The following is a 7,301-nucleotide window of genomic DNA, read 5'->3' as shown; positions in this document are numbered from 1 at the left end:
GTTGCTAGGATTATCTTGCAAAAGACTAGAGGGAGATGCAGTCTATGAGGATGAGGTAGAGACTGGGTGACTAGACTAGCTAGGGAGCTAATTGTACTCAATTCTGTGTTCTCTGGGTAGAGGTCTTCTTTCTGTGAACCCCAGGCCAGCTGCCCTAAAGTGAACAGAAGGCCTTTCCGCCTTTCTAGGAAGGAAGGCAATCCCACACTGACGCCTCACTGTGGCATATGCCTAATTTGGGTGTAGCTTGTTTTCTTCACTCTCCTGGGTTTTTATTGAATCATGACAACAAAACGCCTCTTACTTTTCATTAATCTCCTTGTGTTATGAGGCAGTTTGCATTTACAGTACTTAGTGAGATAATAAATATTTGGTAATAATAAAAAGAAAAAAATCATGAAAACATGGAATGCCTAGAGTCATGGCAGTGCCTATTCGAATTTAGGTTTAGGGGCCCTGTAACCTAAATTGGATTGGGTTCACAGAAACTGTCTGGGAGTATCAGTCAAAATGAAGCCAGATTTAAAGTTAGGTAGTCAGTGTAGTTAGGTAAATCGGGTCTAATATCGAGTCAGATCTAAAATAGAGGCCATGTTGAGAATGAATTCTGGAAAAAGTTGAACAACTCTTGGAATGTTAATGAAGTCTGGGAAAAGCCCAAGGCCCAGAGCCCATCCCAAAGAAGTATTAATGAACAGCCCCCAGCAAACTAGAAGATGCTGACTCAGAAGTCCTTCCTGCCCAGATTCCTCCTTCGGCCCACGTGTGCCCCACCCTTGACAGAACAAAGGACAAGAATGTGACAGGAATGAGGGAAAGCTAAATGAAGACTTCAGCTATAAAAATGGGAGACAACCTTGCTTCCACGGATTCCATCTCTTGGGGTCCCCTTCTTCCTCCAGGAGAAGTCTTTTCTGCTGTCCTTTAATAAACTTCTACTTTCCACTCTGACCTTGCCTCGGCGTGCTTCTCTGGTGTTATTCTTCAACATTGGGGAAGCAAGGACTCGTCACCAGTCAACAGTGGTAACAATTAGGCTGTTCATATATCCTAATTTTTAAATCCGATTCCTAGAAATCAGTTCAACAGAATTATTAAGAGGCCGTGTGGACTAGAGGGCAGGCATAGATAAAATGTGAGGTCCTTTTAATCATCTGTGATGTCCTCCAGGATTCCTGGTGACCTTCTCCTTGTCTCCACTCTTGACCCTTTTCTCCACTCTCACTCTTCTTAGCCACACTGGTCTTCATGTTGGTGGCCTTCAGGTGAGCACCCTGCCACTTCATGGCTTTTTCTCTGCCGTCTTGCTGAACTGCTCTTCTCCCAGAGAGCCACATTGCCTGCTTTTTCACCCCCTTGAGGTCTTGGCTCTAGTATCTCCTGAGATTGTAGGGAGGCTCTTATGATTTGGATGTGGAATGTCCCCCAAGGCTCAGGTGCTGAAAGCTTGGTCCCCAATGCAATCATGTTCACAGGTGAGGCTTTAGGAAGTGATCGGATCATTATGGCACTAATCTCATCAGTGGATTAATTATGAATGAAGGGGTTCTTGGTGGAGTATGCCCTTGGGGACTATATGTTGTCCCCAATCTTTTCCTCTTTCTCTCTCTGCTTCGTGGCTCCCATGAGTAAAGAAGCTTTCCTCCATCACATCCTTCCATGATGTTTCTGCCTTGGAGCCAGCTGATCTTGGACTCTGCTAAAACTATTGTAAAGGTCAGGCGAACCACCAAGAGACTGTCTCATGCAACAGCAAAGGGTTTATTGGGGGTCCAGCATGCTGGGGCTCCAAGCCTACCTCGAAGAGGTAAAGAGCAAAGAGCCCCGAGAACAGCTTGAGCAGAGCTTATATACATTCTTATATACATTCTTTGAAAAGGGCAGGGACTTCACATACAGCATAACAAATTACCTCATGCTGCGTGAAAACCAAACAACAACTCTAAAACATGATTAGCACATTCACTGGCGGGAACAAGTTGGGTAGGGGTGATTGGTCAGTACAAAAAGGGTATTCGTTTGAACTGATTGGTTTAAGCCAAGAGGGGTGTACGTGCTTAACTACATGGTTTCCCAACAGGTTATCAACTACCATAAACTACTGGGAGGGTTATCTGGCATCCCAGGTATTTCCCTGTCTCATGCTGATTGGTGGCTGCTAGGGGGCTGCTATGAATCCCCACCTAGCCTGACTGAGTCAGGGACACCTGGCTCAGCAGATCTCTCCTGTTATTTGTAGATAAACAACTTAGCAGGGTGGGAATGTGCCTAGGAGTGCTCTGTGGGTTTTTCCAAGGACAAAGGCCATGTCCCTTCCTTGGACAGCTTTGCTCTGAGATAGAGGCTGGTTTTTCACTATGAGCCAAAATTACCCTTTAAGTTGTTTTCTCAGGAATTTTGTCACAGTGATAAAAAATGGATTCACACAGAGGTCTTCCCTAACAGCCCAAACCATATCCTCTTATTTGCTCAGTGTTTATCACCATACATCTTACTTTTTACCCTATTCCAATTTCTTTCTGCCTCTTTTAGAGGGTAAGCACAGAGAGGACAAAAATACAGTTAATTTGATTTTCTTTCTAGCAGAGTGTCTGCTACAGTGTTTTCTGTTGACTGAATGAAAGAGCATCACTTTGGCTTTAGTGTTTTAGTCAGCTTTGTGTTCTGTGTCCAATATATCCAACAAGAACAAATCAGAACAGGAAAAGTTTGGGTTTAAGGTTTCAGAAGTTCAGTCCATTGTTGGTCAACTCCATAGCTCTGAGCCCAAGGTGAGGCAGAATATCATGGTGGAAGGGCATGGAGAAAGAATGCAGCTCAGGACTTGGCAACCAGGAAGCAGAGAGAATGATAAAATATGACCCCTAAAGGTATGCCCCCAGTGACCTAGTTCTCCCAGCCACATGAAACCTGCCTACAGCTATCACCCAGTTAATCCATTCAAGTGGATTAGTCTTCTGATTAGGTTAAAGCTCCTATAATCTAATCATATCACCTCTGAACTAGCTTGCATTGTCTTAAACACGAGCTTCTGGGGTACATCTCCTGTCTAAACCACAACAGATTGACTTAGGTTTAGGTCTCATGTGTTCTGGCTAATAAGTGGTAAATTACTTAACTATCCTGAAGTTGTATTGTTATGCTCGAATTCGGGACCCCCAAAGACCACCAGAGACCCAAGATCGATGTAAGCAGCAAAGAGGTGTTTATTGCGAGCTAGCTCAGTCCTCCGCACGCACACACAGCAACTGGTGACCCTGAGAGGCCCCGAGCCCAGGGTTTGCAGCAGTTTTATACATTCTTTGGAGAGGGCAGGGACTTCACATACATCATAGCAGATCATCACACACCGAGGGAAAATCAAATAACAATTCTAAAACATGATTAACACATTCACTGGCGGGAACAAGTTGGGTAGGGGTGATTGGTCAGTACAAAATGGGTATTCATTTGAACTGATTGGTTTGAGCCAAGAGGGGTGTACGTGCTGAACTTCATGGTTTCCCAACTTGTTATCAACCACCATAAAATACTGGGAGGGTTATCTGGCATCCCAGGTATTTCCCTGTCTCATGCTGATTGGTGGCTGCTAGGGGGCTGCTATGGATCCCCACCTAGCCTGACTGAGTCAGGGACACCTGGCTCAGCAGATCTCTCCTGTTATTTGTAGATAAACAACTTAGCAGGGAGGGGGATGTGCTTAGGAGTGCTCTGTGGGTTTTTCCAAGGACAAAGGCCATTTCCCTTCCTTGGACAGGCTTTGCTCTGAGATAGAGGCTGGTTTTTCAGTATCTTCCTTTGTGAATGAAATAAAAGTACCACGTTGTTGTAAAGACTAATTAAAATCATGCCCATAAAAGGAATAGCTCAGTGCCAAACTGTAAACACTCAACAAATGTTAGCTATTTGGAAAATAAGATTTATTAGTAACAAAAGCATGTGTGCATAATGACCTTTGTTGTAGAACTATATATGGTTTTGAAAATGAAGTCCCAGAAACAGAAAAATAGCCACAGGATTATGCCACATCCCTGGTAGAATATGAGACATCAAACTGATGATTATTAAGACTACATAGAAACAGAGAATGTCTTTTTTATGTAAAGTTAAACGAAAAGACCAGACAATAGTTATGTATAGGGACAAACACTAGGAGATAGCACAATGAAAAAAAAAAAAAAACTTCTATTTTGAGATAGCAAAATTAAAAAAAAAAAAGCTCTAGTTTTTGATAAGTATCACTTTGCCCCTAGATCCTCCTCTAATACTCTGCCCCTAAAGTTTTGAATCCCAAAACTCATTTTTACATTTTGATTAGCAGCTGTCTTCTGACAATGTAAATAGGCCTCATGTCTTTGTGGGGTCCTGCCTGGTTAATGTGCTTTTCTTCAGCTGTGTCAGCAGCTGAAGACCTTTTGTGAATTTTACCTATACCTTAATTTCAGAGGAATGTCCACCCCATGGGTGATGACTTATATTCAAGTTCAACTCTAAAAAGAGTCCTGCATGTGAATACACCTGACCTTAAAACACTGACATTAACTTAAACAAATTCCCTTTGATTTTTCTTTAGATACTTACAGGCCTTACTCAAGGCATACCTTCCTTGAGTGAATATCATTAACTATTATGCTGATTATGGGTATTAACTATGAGTTGGTGAAGATGTTATGAATATCAATAATTATTGCTCAGACTTTTGTTGTTATGATTATCTTGATTCACAGATTTCCTAATTAACTTTCATTCTTTTCAAGAAAGTACAGCAATGACTAACCTTGTACAGTAAAAAAATGTTGGCATCTAAAGTTTGAATTTTTAAATGCGTGTTTAAATATTTGCTGTAGAGGTAGTACCAATGTAGAGTCTCAACAATTACTTATGAGACTGCTCATTTGCCCTACCTCTCCACATTTTTTGTTTCTAGTATCTAGTCTGGTATCATTTACCTATGTGCTTTTAAAATGATGGCTTGGATTGATGACGGAAACAAAGGAACTTCCTTATAAGGTGATTAAATTATAGGTGCCGCAGTCGGCTGGGCCAAATAACCAAGAGGTGACAAGCAACTTGAAGGCTGAATGGGGAACTGCTTTATTAGGGAACAACAGCGGTATATATACCTAACTGAGTGAAGCCAGATTTAAAATTAGGTAGTCAGTGTAGTTAGGTAAATCGGGTCTAATATCGAGTGAAATCTAAAATGGAGGCCGTGCGGAGAATGACTCGGGGAAAACACAGGACAACTCATGGAATGTTAATGAAGTCCCAAAAGGCCCTAGGCCAAAGTCCACCTCAAAGAAACTTTAATGAACAGCCCCCAGCAAAAAGGTGCTGACTCAGAAGTCCTTCCTGACCAGATTACTTTTTGGCCCACCTGTGTCCCACCCCTCGGGCCTTCCAACCTACATTCCATCACCAAACCTATAAAAAGGGAAACACATTTGCCCGCCAACTGGATTCCACCTCTTGGGTCCCCTTCTTCCTCCGGGAGAAGTCTTTTCTGCTGTCCTTTAATAAACTTCTAATTTCTACTCTGACTTTGCCTCGGCGTGCTTCTTTGGTGTTATTCTTCAACACTGGGGAAGCAAGGACTCGTCACCGGTCAACAGCGGTAACATGAGTACACACAGCTTGACTCAATTAGCATCATCCAGATACAGCAATCAGCCAATAAGGAATCTCCAGCATCTTAATGGCTCCATGGGGTTGCCTCACAAACCACGCCTCCTGGCAAACTGCCAGGCGCCATCTTGACTTGATTGCAGCTCTCAACATTAGGTCAAACTATCTGGGAAGATTGGGGAAGTCCTCTATTTAAGAAAAATAAAAATAATCCACTTTTTGTGTTTTATGCCCAGAATAGTTCATTGCAATATATTGTGACTTTATAAAGAGAAAAATGATGTTATAGTTATTAGATCTAGTGTGAGGTTTCTTAAAGTGTCACCTGCAGATTACCTACATCAGAATCACATGATGGGGAAGGGACAGGGAGGACTTTTGAAAAATGCAGATTATCAGGCCCATCCGAGATTTATAAAACTTGAAGTCCTTGAGTGATAAGCCTGTTCTCATTGTTGATCCTTCACTTGGCAACCAATGCTCTATCCTTGGGGTATGATAATTTGTGAGCAGATAAATACACTTTCTAATTAACTTTTTAAAAAGTACAAAATAATACATTTTTATTGTAAAACATTTTAAAAAGACAACTAAGCAAAAAAGAGAATAATAATAATATTAATACTGCCTCAAGTGCTGAAGATAAAGTTTTCTCATTTAAATTCTCATAATAGCTATATGAGTCCCATGCTAGTATTACCTACTACCATTTACAGATAAATAAACTGAAGATCAAGGGGCTTAGTAAATTTACAGCATGTTTTGCTAATAACTGGTGTTGCCACAACATAAATTTCAGTGTTTTTAAAGCTGAATTCCAGAACATTTGAGAGCACAGCCTAGAAATAAACCTACCAGACACTGGCTGCATGTTGTTCTTGTTCTCATGCACATGGACTTATGAATTCATCAGAGGAACTTTACTTAGCTCTCAGCCTAAGCTAGTTAACCCATTTTTCTCATTATATGTCAGGTAAAATGGGTAGTAGAGGTGGTGATGGGGAGATGCAGAGAAGGAACCTCACGCAATATCTCCAAGTATTATCTATTATTTATACAACTCTCTAGCTTTCACTTTATACCAAATAATAAAGGTAGTATAAACTTGTACCAATTTATAGTCCCAGAAGCTGTGCATGAATGAGAATTTTTTCACAAATTCATATGCTTGATAACCTTAGGTCCCTGTAAGTTGTATCCTTTTATTAAACTGTGGAATGTTTCTTTCTATTCTATAAAAACAGGTTTACTAATTAGCATAAAAAACAGGATGTTAATTTTTAAAAAATATTTATTTTTTTAGGTGTAGATGGACACAACACAATGCCTTTATTTTTATATGGTGCTGAGGATAGAACCCGGGTCCTGCCTGTGCTAGGCGAGTGCTCTACCACTGAGCCACAATCCCAGCCCCCAGGATGCTATTTTTTAAAAAATAACAGAATGTTGGAAATTTTGCTGTTTGAAATTATTTCAGTGAGTGGAATATATATATGTATATATACGTGTAAATTGTATATATGTGTGTATATACGTGTAAATCCCTTTCTTCAGATCTTTACCTTGTTGGTGCTGCTTAAAGGCCACCTCCAGGGACCTGGCCATTCTCCTATAAAGTAGCCATCCCTCCTCACAAGCCTCCACCTCACCCTGTCACTCTACGTCATCATCTTATT

The sequence above is a fragment of the Marmota monax genome, unplaced genomic scaffold (assembly GCF_021218885.2).
Source record: "Marmota monax isolate L192 unplaced genomic scaffold, Marmota_monax_Labrador192_F-V1.1 WCK01_AAM20220418_F8-fsc00003, whole genome shotgun sequence".
Taxonomy (NCBI): Eukaryota; Metazoa; Chordata; class Mammalia; order Rodentia; family Sciuridae; genus Marmota; species Marmota monax.
The sequence above is the reverse complement of the archived record's forward strand: the minus strand, read 5'-3'. Positions refer to the sequence as shown.